General features: G+C 45.7%; 3 non-coding genes across 3 annotated transcripts; 1 reads left to right on the top strand and 2 right to left on the bottom strand.

The window, feature by feature from the left end:
- Nucleotides 1–8,204: 8,204 nt before the first annotated feature.
- TRNAQ-UUG (transfer RNA glutamine (anticodon UUG)) lies at nucleotides 8,205–8,276 on the bottom strand. The gene has a single exon. It is a non-coding gene; the product is annotated as a tRNA-Gln (tRNA).
- Nucleotides 8,277–9,361: 1,085 nt separating this feature from the next.
- Nucleotides 9,362–9,433, top strand: TRNAQ-UUG (transfer RNA glutamine (anticodon UUG)). The gene has a single exon. It is a non-coding gene; the product is annotated as a tRNA-Gln (tRNA).
- Nucleotides 9,434–12,235: 2,802 nt separating this feature from the next.
- Nucleotides 12,236–12,307, bottom strand: TRNAQ-CUG (transfer RNA glutamine (anticodon CUG)). Its single transcript has one exon. It is a non-coding gene; the product is annotated as a tRNA-Gln (tRNA).
- Nucleotides 12,308–18,445: the final 6,138 nt, after the last annotated feature.

The raw sequence follows: 18,445 nt of genomic DNA, 5'->3' as shown, positions 1-18,445 counted from the left end.
TTATTATTTATTTTTACCTAAGTCACTTTACCGAAAAAAACCTAAGAGTATGAATCCTTGCAGTCACGAAAGCTTCAAATCTAAAACACTATCGGGACTTTTTTTGTTGTTGCTGCTAATCCTACATAATGCACGGGCATAATATGACTTTGAGACCCCCCCCCCCCACCTCATACGCATTCCACAAGTAGTGACTAATCCCATATCTGCATTTTCAATAAATATGTTAAATTCATCTGTTGATATGCAAAGTCCTTTTTCAAGGCGCCCTTCCCCCTCTAACCCAGCTTAAATATACGCTGCCAAGCTTGGTGGTGTTCATTCAGACGCTGTCTTTTCGACAGCCCTGTTCTTCACCTGAGGACGGCTGCTTGCGTTGTGGCCGAAACGTCGTGAGAATTGTATTTTATTATGTTTATTTTTATCATTTTATTATTTCCCTTCTGCGTGACTTTACCGAAAGAACCAAGAAGACTATCGTGACTGTTGCTCTAAAAGCCTACTCACTCGCTTGTTTGCCCACTCCTGTGTGCGCCCGATCACTCACTCATCCACCCACACGAACATGTTTATTCCAACTGCCTATTCCATTAAACATAATCACCAGACTTAACAATGATATTTCACCTCTAATCCCGACATGCATGTTCATGTACAGCCCATTTTTATTAATCGACTGCATGATAAAAGACCCATATGCCTTGTGGGTCATTAGGGTCATATGACCATACTTAAATAATTTGTTATAATACGAGCATGACGTCGTAGGTCACTTGATGTCAGAGGTACCACCCATGTGGCTGTGTCATCACAGATTGGAGGCAACTATGGCAGTGGCTAGGGTCTGAACTTAAAGGCAGACTCTTCCCCAAATGTTGAATAACATTCAATACATGTGTAATGCGGGCGTAAATGGGCGGGGCGGATATGACGATCCGAGAGGGAGGAGTCAGGGTGACGTGGGGGAGAAGTTATAGCGGGGAGACAGGAAGCTATCTGGGGCAGTCGGGGGAGTGAAGGGTGGTGAAGACGTTGGGTGGTCGCCGTGCCTCAGCCTGGTGGCTGAGGGGCTCATGACGGCGCCAGCCAGCGGGGTGGAAGAGAGAGTGGAGGATTGAGGTAGGAGATGGCGAGATAGCCATAAAGGCCACGAAGGGCTGACGTTGGGAGGTGGCGAGATCGCCACGCACGGAGGAACAGGGAGCAGCGATGGAGCTGCTGGGGGAGCAGCCAGAGGGCTGTACCAAGAGCCTGCAGCGGAGCTGCAGGAGCGTGGAAGGCTACGGGAGCGAAGGCAGATGTGGGGCTGCCAGGGAGAGAGTCTCAGGAGGAGTGCCGTGTGGGAAGGAGAACGCGAACCCCAAATAAAGGACACGGAGTCAGTAAGAAGTGTCTAAGTCCTTTTATTACACTGGAGTCAGAAGTGAAACGGCATCTCAAAACAACTGAGAGAAAGAAGAAAAAAAAAATATTCCTGCTACATCATCCGACGACGACGACCTTCCTCAGACAGTGGACCTGCCTGCGATGGAAGAGGAGATCCGTTCTGGAACGAGTACGGGTCCGGGTGAGCAAGGTGTCGCCGCGTCGGTGGACCTGTCTGTGCCGGAGGATGCCAACTTACGATGGAGACAGATGGTGATGCAGATGGGGACCTTGAAAATCGTGCTGGCGCGACTGTGTGAGTTCACCACGCCGAGGACGACGTCGGGGAGGCCCGGTGGTGATCCGCAGGCCTCTGCCTTTCCTGCGCTGCCAGCGCCATTGCCACGTGGCACGAAGACGCCATCTTGGGCGTGGCAGGGGAGAAACGGCGGGAAGCCGCCATCTTGTCTTCACCGCGGCGGGAGGACGCCGCCATCTTCAACATCGCGGCGGAGAGGCAGCCTTGCGCTGCCATCTGGAGGTGCCGCGGGGTGAGCAGCCTGCTGTGAGCTGCTGTTTTTCGAGGGGGTGCTGCGAGGAGAAGACGCCGATGCTGCAGCTGCTGGGGCGGGAGCTTCCCGTCCTGGCTCGGGTGCGTGACAACGGAGCCGTCAAGTCGCCGAACGAGTTCTGCGAGGCGTCTCAGGTTGCCACCCTGCCGTCCTCTTCTTGCTGCAGCCCCGGGCGAGTCATAACGATACGCACCCGGCCTTAACACACACCTCACTCATCTTTCGAGGGCCGGGGGGGGGCTATTTTGGTTTTCTCTTATGACTCGATTGTGCGGAGCGCGGTTCGGACTGTCTGTATGTGTGTGTAATAACGATGAACGCGCTATCTGCTTGTTGCTTGGTGTCAATATAAGTGTGTGCGTGTGTTGAGAATGGACGGAGAGTCTGCTGTATTTGCTGAGTGTCAAATTGTGTGTGTGCGCTGCTGCGTGGAGTTGTTATCTTGATGGTGAAGTTAATTATTAACTTGGGAGCGTCGGGTATCTTGCGCTGTATTATTTGTGGGTTACCTTGTGTGATGGGCTTAATTGGAAAAAAAATATATATATTTTTTTGGTGTATTGTGCTGCGAGGTGCTGTGTGCGATGCGATTGTTGCAAGAGAGAGAATAATTGTGTTGTTGCTGCAAAGTTACGACAGGATTAATGGTGTGTTGGTTGCCTGCAGATCTGCTTGCTATTGTGCTTAAATGTGCGCGTGTGATCGCGATATGCTGATTGCATGTGCTGTTATACCGTTCTGTATGGTTATGGGGTGCGATGCAGTGGTTGATTATTGGAATTGGGATTGTTATTATATTGTGCGTACCTGTTGGAAATTGGTAACAAATTCGAGGGGGACCCTAAAATTCGGTTGTATTGGTGTTGTGCACACGAGATTGCGTGTATATTATAGAGGGGGACCCTAAAATTCGGTTGTATTGGTGTTGTGCACACGAGATTTCGTGTATATTATGGGTAATTGCGCTTTTTGAGAGAGAGAGCGCGCTTTGAGGGTGCGTGATGACGCCGTTGTGGGTGTCTCAAAGGTTAATGCTAATGGGACCGTAAATTGGCGCCAAGTGGCGTCGCGTATTCGGTTGATCGCATGCAACCACGAGTTGCTTGGCGAGTTGGGTTGTGTAACCAATGTGGTTGGTAAAATATTGGTTAAAAATTCCACGATATGACAGCTGTGCGCAGCAAGCTGGGGCTGTGCGTCTATCGTTGGTGGGGTTGTTATAATGTGACGGGAGATGCGTCTTGTGACCCCCAGCTAAGGGAAGCTGGGGTGCACGAATGGAGAAAACTGGCCACGTGTTCGCACGTTGGGCCGCCATTTTGCGCGCACGCGGGGTATGGCGACGATGCGCTTTGCGGAAAGGGCCGCCATTTTGAGTGCGCGCGAGATATTGCGCGAACGCGCTGGGCGAAGGGGGACGCCATTTTGAGCGCGCGGGAAAAACCGGGGTGGGGCAAATATTCCATCTGTTATGCCTGCCATTGTTGATTGGGTGATGCACGAGTTGTGGTCACATCGGGCTATGGCTGATGGCTGACCTGACAGCCCGGAGGCGAAACCTCCGTGGTATGTCTTAAACTAATGGGCCATGTGCTCATATGGCTCGGGGAGTCATGGTTCAGTTGTGCGGTGGCAGACTGAACCTGGTGTGCCGGGGGCTCACGGGATCTGGGTTAGGGTGTTATTGTCTCTATAAGAGAACATTGCCCCGTGGGGGGAGTACAGGGGGTCTGGCATTGCTGGGGGATGAACCTTCCCTGGGCTATAAAGCATCGGACTATACGAGGCTGGTGTGTGTCCATCTCTGAGGGGATAGTAAGGGAGGAGCGTGGCCGAGTTGCTGCTCATCCCCGAAATTGCACTAGCTGAGAGTATGGTCAGTGGATGTTGCTGTGGGTTGACGACCACGGTGGGGGTTAGGGCGAGTTAAACATTACCGCTGGGGAGCGGGGCTCTCTCCACGCGAGGGTGTGCGATTAGGCGTTTTGTTGGGTTGCTGAGAGTGACCGTGGGTACATGCTGTGTACGTGCGATGTCTGCTGGTCCTCAAGGGAGGACTGCTGGTGGGTAAGAGCAGGAAATTTTGTTGTTGTTGTTGTCACGTGTAAATAATATTGTTGTTAAAATGTAAATACTGGGGCATCCATTGCGTTATTTTGGGTATTTATGGGGAGTTTTTTTTAAGCGGGCTGGATTTACATCATCTCCACTACCCTGAGGCCGGGTGGCTGTCGTGTACGACATGCGGATGTGCGTTGTTGTGCTGTGCCTCAGGGGATTGGATTCTCCTTCTCGTCACAGATTCTTCAGCTCCCGTCGCACTGGGTGTTACCTGGTGTGCTAGCTGGATGAGGACTTGAAGGAGCAATTGAGCGCCGTTCGTCGTTCTGCTCTACCACTTGCTCTTTGACGTTGGACTTGAGCCGAGCGGATGGAACTGCAACATGGACACGCACTAAAACATCACATTTCTGGGTTGTGCGCGTTGGCCGTTCTTGCGTGTCAGTTGCCGTTTTTGTTCATTGTGCCATTCTTATTCTTGTTGATGTTGCGCGGAGGACAGGCCGGTGTTCTGTTCCAGTTCCTGATACCTCCCCTTTCGTTGCTTGTGTTGTTGTTGTTATAATCTCCGTTGTGTCTGGGGGACTCCTGATTGTGATGCCTTCGCCCGCATTATTTTGTTCTGTTTCAGCCGAGGACGGCTGGGATTTTCTCTACGGGGGAGGGTAGTGTAATGCGGGCGTAAATGGGCGGGGCGGATATGACGATCCGAGAGGGAGGAGTCAGGGTGACGTGGGGGAGAAGTTATAGCGGGGAGACAGGAAGCTATCTGGGGCAGTCGGGGGAGTGAAGGGTGGTGAAGACGTTGGGTGGTCGCCGTGCCTCAGCCTGGTGGCTGAGGGGCTCATGACGGCGCCAGCCAGCGGGGTGGAAGAGAGAGTGGAGGATTGAGGTAGGAGATGGCGAGATAGCCATAAAGGCCACGAAGGGCTGACGTTGGGAGGTGGCGAGATCGCCACGCACGGAGGAACAGGGAGCAGCGATGGAGCTGCTGGGGGAGCAGCCAGAGGGCTGTACCAAGAGCCTGCAGCGGAGCTGCAGGAGCGTGGAAGGCTACGGGAGCGAAGGCAGATGTGGGGCTGCCAGGGAGAGAGTCTCAGGAGGAGTGCCGTGTGGGAAGGAGAACGCGAACCCCAAATAAAGGACACGGAGTCAGTAAGAAGTGTCTAAGTCCTTTTATTACACATGTAATGTAGGGCACAATTGTACCAGCAATGAGAACACAATAATTGTACTCGTAGTTTTTTTTGGTAAAGTCACGTAGGTAAAAATAAATAATAATAAGGTAATAATAATATAATAAATCACCTATGTGACTTTACCGAAGGGAAACAATAAAATAATAAAAATATAAAACAAATACAATTATCACGTTTCGACTGCAACACAAGCATAAACAACTACGCTGGTTTGGTCGTCTGCGTGCGTATCTGGACGTTAATTTATTTACGGACCCGCCCAAACAGCTCGCTCTGATTCGATGAAAATAAAACAGCCGGCAAAAAGCCACAGCTCACTTTGATTCGATAAAAATAAATAATTAACACGCCCGGAAGAGAGCGATAGCATAGGTTTGGCATGGTCTGCGCCGCAGTGCTGCAGTGCACTGTGGGCGCAGACCCTGCGCTGTGTGAGTGTGGTGTGTATGCAAGTGTGTGAATGGTAGTTACGCTAATATTACGTTTATTTATGTAAAAAATGGGTGCTGCGTGCTGCGATTAGTGGAGTCCCCAAACAACTTTACCTTACGAGTAGGCAGGGGTCGCTATACAGTAAGTCTTAGCGGACTGAGCTGCCAGCTTCACCTGCCGGGACCACGGCCAGTTGCGTAGCACCCCCTACAGTTTCGCCCATGGGTCAATACCCCCATGGGGCAACCCAGCTGACTGTTTGATGGGTACAATGGGTACTTTTCGGTTTATCCGGCTTATTACCATTATTATGTATTGACGTTGATCACGTCTCCATGGACGGCTTGCTGTCTACTTCGGTTGTGTAATTCAGATGTTGTGCATGCTGCTGCTGGTCAGGGCATGTGTTGCATAATATGCAGCATGTGTCCGCGTATCATGTTTGGCACGGATGCAGTTGGCGTTACTGTACATTTATCATGTTTTGGAGTGCCAATCCCATGCACTTGGAAATTTAATAAACTGTCAAAAAAGGTTGCAGCCAGGCCCCCGCCGCTGTCACTTTCTGGCCGTTGCACAAGCCATATCGGAATTTGCGACATGCTAAAACAATCAGTACAGTGTGACACCACCCGGGTAACTCCCGGGATCAAAATGGGCATTGGAAAGTGACCGCTTTATTGAGATGATTATGGTACTACCACAGGGTATTGTGAACGGTTCAGGAGGAGGAGAGGTCTGGATTTCTAAGTCTCACAGTACCGGTAAGAAGCGCCGGGTGGGGGATGCCCTCCACTGGGGTACAAATTCTGTCATTATTAGTATACGATCATGCAATATTTCTATCTGCAAGCTGTTATAACTGAAACGATCCCCGTTATTGTTCGATTGAGGAATGGAGTGACCCACACCTCTGATATCATATGTGAGGAACCCAAAAATTTGATGCATGCGTAAAACACCCACAATGGGAATACGTAAACGTAAAAACACCAACAAAATATTTTTATATAACATAAACATTTTTTATATAAGATAAAAATAGATGGCCCCATAACGGAGGATGCAGGGGCTAACCTGTGTGCGATCGGAGCGATGCAATTTCTGACCAATGTCACTGTGGATGGCGCACACGCTGACGCACACCGGAGCTGTGTCTTTGCCATGCAAGGGCATGGTGGATGGTGGAGCGCATATGGATGGTGCGTTACGAATAAAATTAAACAAAACAAACCGCTGGAAGCAGCCATGCGAGCAGGCTACCTTGAGAGCGATCGCGAATGGGTTGCGTGTCTGGAGGAAGCCTCGCTCTTTCAGATGCCGTACCAGCTTCGTCAACTCTTCGCTACCATTCTGCTGTATTCCATGCCAGCAGATACCAAGGCTCTCTGGGATAAATTCTATGACGAATTGGCTCGCGATTACGAGTACCAGTACCGCCAGCTGACCAACAAAGAAGAAATGCTAAATCTTCTTAGTTCTTTCGCTAAAGTCACGTACAAGGGAAGTAATAAAATAAAAAAACATAATAAAATAATTCTCACGACGTTTCGGCCACAACGCAAGCCGCCGTCCTCAGGAGAAAACCAGGTCTGTCGAGGCGACAGCGTCTGAATGAAACAGCACACGTGCTTGGAGCATATATATAAGCTGGGTTGGAAGGGGGGGAAAGGGCGCCTTGACAAAATAATTTGCATATCAAGAGCAATTTTGCATATTTATGGGAAATGCAGGTATGTGATTAGTACTACTTATGCCCGTGCATTATGCAGGATTAGCAGCATCAAAGGGAGGGGATATGGGAAATGCAGGTATGTGATTAGTACTACTTATACCCGTGCATTATGCAGGATTAGCAGCATCAAAGAAAATACAAAAAAATGGTAAAGTTCAAGACTCTTCACAGCCTCCACGAGTTCCTCACGGCAGGTGGGATCGCTCTGTCGGACTTTGACGACCTTCCGCAGCTTTCCGAGTACCCACACTTGGTCTTGGACTCGCTGCTTGAGAACAACCATATCCGCCACGAATTGGACATGAAGGACTTCCCATTTCGACTTCGGCGCAAACAGTTCCCCATTGTCCCAGCATTCGCGATGACCATCAACAAGGCGCAAGGGCAAACTGTTCACAACCTGCGATTATATCTACCAACGCCATGCTTCTCGCACGGCCAACTGTACGTGGCACTATCGCGAGTCACGGCAACATCCAACATCAAGGCGCTTATTGAGGGACCTGACGACGAGGAGGAAGACGGAGTGTACACGAAGAATATCGTGAATCGCCAGATATTTGAATAAGTTGCATTCTATATTTGAAGAAGTTGCATTATTGAATAATGTCATTAAAATACATATAACCTCACAAAAATAAACATAAAACAATCACCAAAACATGTATATTGTGTCCAGCCACTTTCAACTCCCCACCAACCAAGTATATACACACCGCCCGCGAAGCGGGCGGCAACTGCTAGTAAAGGATTTATAGTGAAAAACTTTGTTTTTACGGGTTTACTTGTTCTCTCCCCAATAATTTATTTAGAAGCAAATCTTTAAAAAATGCACAACACAGGTTCCACCGAGATTTGAACTCGGATCGCAGGATTCAAAGTCCTGAGTGCTAACCATTACACCATGGAACCAACTGATGAACCAGGCTCATTACACACGTGAGAAAAAGTGAAGATAAATCTGAGACAAATGACAGAGGGGACATAGGCAGGTGTCACCGTGGCATATAGGAATTGAGCACGATGTTGGAAATCAGATCAGTGATTGCAGATTTAGTGGTTGTCACGTGGAGTGATTTTGGGAGCACAGCACTCACGTTTGGCTCAGCAGTCAGGCTGCCTTAGATCCTGAAGTCAAATTAAAACTCACATCTCGTAATTTTAATGACAAAACTACAGAATTTTTTTTTAAACGTGGCGGGGTTACAAACGAGACGTGAACATAGTTCACAGGATTTAGAGTCCTGAGTGCTAATAACAATTATAACCGGCACACTTGCCCTACTAACTTCATAATCTCTTAACAGCAACCACTCATTCTTAAAAAAAAGTTGGAAGCAGCATTATTGTTTTAATGATTTAATATAATTGATTGAACCCACTCTCGTGTTGACTGTGTAACAAGGTTTCTGTGTGAAGGTTCCATGCAGGGGCGGTTTCTTCATTAGGGGGATTGGGCGACGCACCACCAATGTCATTGAACCACAGAGTCACGCTAGCCGTTACTGTGCCTCTGGATATGGTCCAATCAGCGTCATGTCACGTTCTGTGGAGTACCACCTCTTTTTGGGCGATTTCACTCCGGCTGAGAATCGCCCCGAGTGGCCCCATAGACTTACATTCAAAGATGTTTTTTTTTCGAACGGGGGCGCTCCAATGCATTCTCTATGGCTTCCGGGAGGGCAAGCCCTAACGTGCTTACGTCATCATACGTGCTAACGTCATCATACGTAAGCACGTTTCATCCAACAATATAATTTGTCGCCACCTAGTGGAATCTTTAATAAAATAAACTTGAGTGGTTTGTTTTAATAGTGAGTATAGAAACAAACAAGGAGATGTATTGTAAGAGTCACTTTATTTTTCATTAATATTAGAGAAGTGAAGTTGCCTTTACATGCTTAAGCTGTTAATTTATCCATTGCATGGGTGGACCTTATCCTTATCAATCATCCAGACATTTGCCCTCCCTGAGAGATTTTGCAGGAGCCGCCACTGGTTCCATGGTGTAATGGTTAGCACTCAGGACTTTGAATCCTGCGATCTGAGTTCAAATCTCGGTGGAACCAAGTCATGTTTAAAAAATGCTTTTGGTAGTTGTTTCAATAATTGGGATCACGAGTTCTTAGTAATTATTTAAACTCATTTTTCGTTATATAGGTAGGAACAATATGTTCCACACTGCCCATCAGGGATTTGTTGTCTGTCTGTCGTGCATAAATATATATATAATATAAACAGCTCTTTGATTGGTGGAGACCTCCTGCCGGTACGGAGAGGGGAGGGGCCTAAGGGAGGGGGGTCAGGGGAGGGGCCTGAGGGGGGGGGGGGTCAGGGGAGGGGCCTAAGGGGGGGGGGTCAGGGGAGGGGCCTAAGGGGGGGGGTCAGGGGAGGGGCCTGAGGGGGGGGGTCAGGGGAGGGGCCTAAGGGAGGGGGGGTCAGGGGAGGGGCCTAAGGATATGGGGGGGGGGTCAGGGGAGGGAGATATGGGGGGGGGGGGGGGTCAGGGGAGGTCCTAAGGGAGGGGGGGTCAGGGGAGGGGCCTAAGGATATGGGGGGGGGTCAGGGGAGGGGCCTAAGGGAGGGGAGGGGGGGGGTCAGGGGAGGGGCCGATAGTGAAGGGGGCTGTCTGCCTGGCTACCTCAAGTCACGTGATCTTGTACACAGCAGGTAGGAACAACAGTTCCACACTGCTGCCCACCAGGAATTATTTGTCTGTCTGTCTGTCGTGCATGGCCCCTCCCAAACACGTACGCTCTCGGATTGGTTGAAGTGCGTCACGTGACCACGAGCCAGCAGCCAACCAGAGGTGCGCCCCTCCCGGATTGGTTGAGCCAAGTTCCTACCTGCCCACTCCGAAGGAACGTGTCTTCGGTAAAGTCACGTGGGTAGAAATAAAACAAAATCAACCACGGCGTGTCGACAGCAACACAAGCCTCGTGCTGCCGGCAGCAGACATCGCGGCAATCGCGATTTTCACCTGAACACGATCGCTTGTGTTGCTATCGAAACGTCGTGATAATGTTTATTTATTTCTACCCACGTGACTTTACCGAAAGAACCAAAGAGTCTAGATTCCTGCAGTCACGAAAGCTTCAAATCAAGAATGTTTCAGCTTCTAAGGCAGCCTGAATAGTAAGTCAACATTGAGTCCTGTCCCCCCAAAATCACTCCGCAATACAATCACTAAATCTGCAATCACTGATCTGAATGTCAACATCGTGCTGAATTACTAGATGCCACAGTTACACCTGCCCATGTCCCCTCTGCCGTTTGGCTCGATTTGCCTTCACTTTTTCTCAGTTTTCACTCGTGTCATGAAACTAGTTCATAAGGTGGTTCCTGGTGTAATGGTTAGCACTCAGGAATCTGAATACTGCAATTTGATCAAATCTTAAATTTAATAAAATCTTAAATTGATAGGTTTTTCATGAAAATCAGGAGATTTGCGTTTTGATTTTGACTCAACATGATTCAGTTTCTAAGACATCCTGCTTGCTCAGTGAAAAGTGAGAGAAATTAGCTCAATTGTTATTTTCCAGGATGACACCTGCCCATATCCCTCGTGTCGTGCGTCGCAACTCTCTTTCCTGTCCCACTCGTGTCGTCGTGTTTACGAGGCGCTTCCATTGTGTTACGGTTCGCCCTCAGGGCTCTGAATCCTGCAATTTGAGTTCCAGTCTCAGCGGGTTCTTCCAAAACGTTGGCGTACGTTTGCAAAACTTACAATGTTTTAATCTTGAGTTGAAGCTTTCGTGACTTGCAGTATGGATTCCAATGTTTCGTTCCATCATTATGAAAATCACGAGTTTTCAGTTTTTGTTTATTTTAACTTGTGATGGAAAGAGTATTTATTATAATGGCTATTGGAAATGTGTCATAATGTGTGTTTGACCGGGGAATGGTAGAGCTCAGATTCTTTAATTTATCACGATGAGAGGAACGTTTGGGTGACTGGAACAAGCCACATGGAGGAGTCAATGAGGTCTTTCCTTAAAGAAGAATCCTTTTGATATTTGGGCCTCCCAGACAAGCACGAGTATTTACATTGAATACAGTCGCAATAATAATATTACTGTCTCAACCAACTAACTTCTTACATTTCTAACCGTGGCCTTTTCATTAAAATAATATTTCCCTTTTATCAAAGATCATCTTTCGGAAGGGTACTGCTTTGGGATGTTTGAAAAATGGTAAGAAACCAGTGTACAGAGAAAACCCATGCAATACGAGGAGGGAAATACCCAAAGTTCAGCTACATTTAGATTCAATTAATTTCTGTACTAACATCTCCATAGCACCTTCGCTTGTGCATTCAATGGATCATTACTGGACACGTGCAAATACACCATGACACATGCAACTACGTGACTTCACACGCAACTTCACCATTATACATGCAAACGCATCATTTCACATGCAGATGCGTACCCAGGAGGTGACTTGGCCTCATAACTACATTCGAGAGGACAAAAAGGTGAACATTTGATTTCGATCCAGTCAGCTTATGCAATTGAATTTTTTATTTTATTTTTTACTAAAACTTAAAATAAGTTTCTTTGTCGGTGAAAAAAAACTTAATTCTAGATTTGAAGCTTTCGTGACTGCAAGGATTCATGCTTATAGGTTTTTCGGTAAAGTCACGTAGGTAAAAAATAAAAAAAATAATAATAATATAATAAAATAAAAAATAAATCACATTTATTTTATTTCTATTATTATTTACATTAATTATTTTTTTTGCCTACGTGACTTTACCGAAAAACCTAAGAGTATAACAAAAACTTAACTTGAGGCTTTCGTGACTGCAGGAATTACTCTTTGGTTCTTTCGGTCAAGTCACGTATAAAGAGAAAAAAATAATCATTTGTAGGTCCCACCGAGAATTGAACTCGGATCGCAGGATTCAGAGTCCTGAGTGCTAACCATTACACCACGGAACCCCCACGTAGAGCTGCCTCATTGCACAACCTCTCGGCAGCAGCTGCTGAGCCCAAATTTAGAAAAGTGTTTTCTGAGAACCGAGCCATCTGCACTTGCTCCTGACACTGCATATCCTTTCTGTGCTGCCATCTCCTGGCCAGTTTCACAAAGATAATTCATTTTAATATCAAACACGTGAAGGGGCATTACTTTTCCATGAATTCATTTGAAAACGTTAACTCTAAATTTTTGTTATTTTATTGAGTTTTATTTTGAGTTATTTTTATGGAACTCTCCATTTAAAACGCTACTAAAAATGTTTACACCTGGCACAATCACAGGGGCTACCAACAGAAAGCGCACGTGACATGAGTGCACACTCATCAAGAAATCAACGCACTCACCATTGGCTCAAACCCTCGGGTGCGATTCAGAAAAATATTCAACTAGTCCAACGTGAGATGATTTTCTCTTTGCAACCCTTGAATCTTGAGTTCAAGTTTCAGCGTGACCTCTTGGTTTTATATTTTACGCTATGTTCAAAAAAAGGTTGGATTTTTTATTTAAATCTAGTTCAGTCTTGCTGGGTCGTGATAAAGTGTCACTCTTTTCGTCTTGATAATTGGTTTTTTACCCTTTTATCTGGCAACAAAACTGACACCTTTTTTTACGAGGAGTCATGTTTGCATAGACCACAATACCTGCAGTCATAATGCAAACAAAAAACACAACTCTGGTAATGTATGCACTGTCCTTGAAGTTGATTGGTCCACACCCGAGACAGCTTTCCACTTTAGATGATGTTATTAATGATGTTGCTGATGATGTTGTTGTTGATGCTGCTGATGATGATGTTGTTGTTGTTGATGCTGATGATGTTGTTGTTGTTGATGCTGATGATGTTGATGTTGTTGTATATGATGGTGTAAATGATGTTTATTGATAATGTTGATGATCGCAAACATCAACATAATTTATTAATTTATTCAGTTAGGGTAGCCTCTCATTGTGGGAGGGGAGAGTCTTGTACCCCAGAAAGTGACGTCATGTCATCTGCTGCCGCGTGACGTCACGAGCTAACAGGAAGCTGGAGGTCCGCGCGTGAACTGCAATCCGAGGTGAGAAATTTTCATTGCGGTTGTTGTGGTTGTTGTGGTTGTTGTTGTGGTTGTTGTTGTTTACCAAGGTAGAGCCTCGCTCTCTCTCTCGTAGGGATGTCACTAGAGCAGCAGCAGCTTGTGAATCGATGTCCAAGTTGGAACTTTACAACGCGAGGCCTAGACACGCGGGGCCTTGCCTCCTGCCCTCGCCTGGTCGCGTTTGCTTTAATTCCCTCCCTTAAGTTTAATTTGTCTTCACGCGGCTCGCTACTTTGTCACTTTGGTTTATTGTAGATATTAATGCAGTTTTTTTTCGTTTTTTTACCAGCCCAAGCCCGCCTGAGCTGCTGTACCGCTCTTGTTTACAGAAGCTACCTGCCCACAACAACAACAAGGTGGGTGGGTGGGGTTTTGTCAACGCGTGTGTCAATGTTTTGACTTAAAACTTTCGTAACTGCAGCAATTCATATTCTTGGTTCTTTCTGTAAAGTCACGGAGATAGAAAATAAAAAAACAGATCAAAATATTAAATTAAATAAAAAATTGAAAATAAACAAAAAAAACCCACGACGTTTTGACCGCAACACAAGTGGTCTTTGTTTAATTTTTAGATTTGATGAAGCTTTCGTGACTGCAAGGATTCATATTCTTAGGTTTTTTCGGTAAAGTCACCAGGTAGGTAAAAACATTAAAATTAATAAAAATAAAATAAAGATCACGACGTTGTGTTGCCTCCGAAACGTCGTGATCTTTATTTTATTTGACTTTTATTAATTTTAATGTTTTTACCTACCTGGTGACTTTACCGAAAAAACCTAAGAATATTTATTTAATTTCATTATCTGTTATTTGTATTTGCTATCTACGTGACTTTAGAACCAAGACTACGTGTGTCAATGTGTGTCAAACACGCTGAGCGCGTGCTGATGTTGACTCTAAATGTGGAGGGGACAACCCCTGCTGCTGTTCACCATGGCAGTGTGTGTGTGCCAGAGTGAAGTCTGTTCACTCTGTTGAACACGCACGTTATATCAAAACAATATTATATCTTCTTGGTTCTTTCGGTAAAGTCACGTAGAAGGGAAATCATAAAATAATAAAAATAAAAATAATAAAATAATAATATACTATAATAAAATATTATTGTCATATAATATTATATTTCGATGTAAAGCTTTCGTGACTGCAGGGATTCATCTTCTTGGTTCTTTTGGTAAAGTCACGTAGAAGGGAAATAACAAAATAATAAAAATACTAAAACATAATAATATAAAATATTGTATGAGTTATATTTTTTTATTTTATTATTTCCCTTCTATGTGACTTTACCGAAAGAACCAAGAAGATGAATCGCTGCAGTCACGAAAGCTTTAAATCGAAAGTTAAATTTCAGATTAGTCTATGGGTCTCAACCATGTGTCTCTGTGGGTCTTTATGTGTATCTGTGAGTTTCTATGTGTCTCTGTGTGACTCTGTGGGTCTCTATGGGTTTCTATTAATCTCCATAGGTATCTATTCATCTCGATGTATCTCTATGGGTCTCTGTGTGTCTCTGTGGGTCTCTATGGGTTTCTATTAATCTCCATGGGTCTCTATTCATCTCGATGTATCTCTATGGGTCTCTGTGTGACTCTGTGGGTCTCTATGGGTTTCTATTAATCTCCATGGGTCTTTACTCATCTCGATGTATCTCTGTGGGTCGAAATGGAAACAGGAAGTTATCACAGCACACACGTGCAGCAGCAGAAGTCAGATCTGTTCATCCTCAGCATTCAAGGACATCTCAGGCTGGCTTCACACCTCTGAGTTACGATTGAACATTAATTAACGCATTTCTGCATAACACAAACAGTGTTGGTTTCAACACCCTTTGCGATGTCAGCTGAATTTTGCTCTTAGAAATATTCCTTTCATAGCCAGACAGCTGAAATTGTGTGCTTGGAATTTTGGGTTCACATTCAGATTTATGACTATTTGCCCTCTCATTGTGTGCTATAACAGCCCGTGTGATGAATTTGGGAAACTTTTTCACTACATCATGAATATATGAATAAGTATAGACGTGTAAGTCACGTGTGACTGTATTTGCATTCCTCTGTGTCTGACGTGTAGATGTTGTGGATTTTCTTTTTTTCTGTCTGCAGCTGTCGCTTGGTCTGATGGAGCAAAGGCGCTCAGCACAGCTCGGTACGGCAAGGCAACAATGCGACCAGCGTGGATACAGCACGGAGCGGACTGGAAATTTTACACACCACCAGAGAGCACACACAGGAGAGAAACCCTTCAAGTGCACTGTGTGTGGGATGGCGTTTGCATGGCCATCATTTCTTCAGATCCACCAGAGAACACACACAGGAGAGAAACCCTTCAAGTGCAGTGTGTGTGGGAAGGCGTTTTCACGGTCATCTACTCTTATAAAACACCAGAGAACACACACGGGAGAGAAACCCTTCAAGTGCAGTGTGTGTGGGAAGGCGTTTGCACAATCACCACATCTTCAAGCACACCAGAGAACCCACACGGGAGAGAAACCCTTCAAGTGCAGTGTGTGTGGGAAGGCATTTTCAATGTCATCTTCTCTTATAAAACACCAGAGAACCCACACGGGAGAGAAACCCTTCAAGTGCAGTGTGTGTGGGAAGGCATTTTCACGGTCATTTTCTCTTAAAAAACACCAGAGATCACACACAGGAGAGAAACCCTTCAAGTGCACTGTGTGTGGGAAGGCATTTACACAGTCATCAAATCTTAAAACACACCAGAGAACACACACGGGAGAGAAACCCTTCAAGTGCAGTGTGTGTGGGAAGGCATTTTCACGGTCATCTTCTCTTATAAAACACCAGAGAACACACACGGGAGAGAAACCCTTCAGGTGCACTCCGTGCGGGAAGGCGTTTGCACAGTCAGAACATCTTCATGTACACCAGAGAATGCACAAGCATCAGAATATCCACCAGGAGTGGAGTCTGAAATCAGCTTGTGAAAGTCAAAGTGCTGCAATGAGCCCATCCCTCATCAAACATGAACCGGAAGAAAATCCCAGCTTGGACACTTTTAAAGGTAACGAGGTGAAATATGAAGAGGTGAAGGTGAAATGTGAAGAGGTGATGGTGAAGAGCGAAGAAGTGAAGGTAAAATGTGAAGATGAAGATTCAACTCCAGAATGGGACCTTCACATCGATGGAGGCAACGTGAAGCAGGAGGAGAATTCTGACTGTGAGGCAGAGTAAGGCAACTCCAAGCATCTTCTTGGTTCTTTCGGTAAAGTCACGTAGAAGGGAAGTAATACAATAATACAAATAAAACATGATCAAATAATTCTCACGACGTTTCGGCCACAACGCAAGCAGCCGTCCTTAGGTGAAAGAACCAAGAAGATTAATCCCTGCAGTCACGAAAGCTTTAAATCGAAACTCCCAGCAGTTTGTGGAGGTGTGGGTGGACTTCCTAGACAACACAAAGTCAAATGGAGACCCGGTAGATGTGTCAGCCTGAGACGATGTCGCTGCAATAGATGCACCTTTGTCACAGGCCTTTAATGACAATAACGTGAAGTTGAACACTCAGTTCCTAGGTTCAACCTGCAGGGTAAGAGCGAGTGGCCAGTTACTGCAGCTACATACTATTAACACTCCTTCCCTTTGTTAATGCTACCCCTATCCCCTTCCTTTGATGCTGCTAATTCTGCATAATGCACGGGCATAAGTAGTACTAATCACATACCTGCATTTCTCATAAATATGCTAAATGCCTCTTGATTTGCAAATTCCTTTGTCAAGGCACCCAGCTTATATATATATGCTCCAAGCTCGTGTGCTGTTTCATTCAGACGCTGTCACCTCGACAGACCTGGTTTTTACCTGAGGACGGCTGCTTGCGTTGTGGCCGAAACGTCGTGAGAATTGTTTTATTTTTATTATTTTATTACTTCCCTTCTACGTGACGACTTTACCGAAAGAAGCAAGACGAGTGGCCAGTCTTAGTGGACCTGTGGGTTGAGTCAATCTCTCACCAGGAGCGAGAGCCAATAAGCCCCCAAGCATTCACGATGTTCTCATCATAATTGCTGTTGCATGGTGCTTGTCTGAAACACTCGAAGAGCATCCCCAAGTAGCAGCTGCCCCTGTGTGGCAGAAGGTGGTTGCCCTGCACCGGCCTGCGTGTTGTCAAGAGCCTGTCAGTAGTGGGCGATGATTGATCTGTTATCTCAGCTGTGTCGTTAGTCGGTAATGTTTAGAATTAGCTACATTTTTGACCCAGACGCCAACTTGCAAAGGCCTACTCGTTTTGAATTGCACAATTGTGTGTTTCACATCCACTGTTCAGTAGAGGGTGCATTCTTTAAATAGCTCCTTGTTAATAAGATGTTATCTAAACTATATTGTTCAATTTTGGAAGAACGTAATCAACCAGGTAGGGTGTTGACTGTTGTGTTGGCTGACTCTTGTGTTGTGTTGCATTATATTTCTAAGTTCACTATGTTTGTTTTCTCATTCAATTGTTGTACCTGACGATGGTTGCTTGTGTTCCAATCGAAACGTCGTATTCTATTAAATTTCGTTCTACGTGACTTTACTGAAAGAACCAGAGAATAAGATGTTATCTGATGCAGTATATTTCACTGCAGTTATTAAATTTTGTGCATATGCCTGTCAATAATTTAGAATGAATACTTGTCTGATTGTGTGCGTACATGTAACACACACTGTACGTACACAATGTACACAGAGTACACACAGAGTACACACACAGTGTACACACACAGTGTACACACACACAGTGTACACATACACACACAGTGTACACACACGCACAGTGTACACACACACAGTGTACACACACACACAATGTACACACACGCACTGTGTATACACACTGTGTATACACAGTGTACACTCACTGTGTACACACACACACTGTGTATACACAGTGTGTACACACACACAGTGTACACACACACACAGTGTACACACAGACAGTGTACACACACACACAGTGTACACACACACTGTGTACACACACACAGTGTACACACACACACAGTGTACACACACA

Source organism: Lethenteron reissneri, unplaced genomic scaffold (assembly GCF_015708825.2).
Source record: "Lethenteron reissneri isolate LAM-NWPU_2019-01 unplaced genomic scaffold, ASM1570882v1 scaffold_1947, whole genome shotgun sequence".
In the NCBI taxonomy this organism is placed as follows: domain Eukaryota; kingdom Metazoa; phylum Chordata; class Hyperoartia; order Petromyzontiformes; family Petromyzontidae; genus Lethenteron; species Lethenteron reissneri.
The sequence above is the reverse complement of the archived record's forward strand: the minus strand, read 5'-3'. Positions and strand labels throughout refer to the sequence as shown.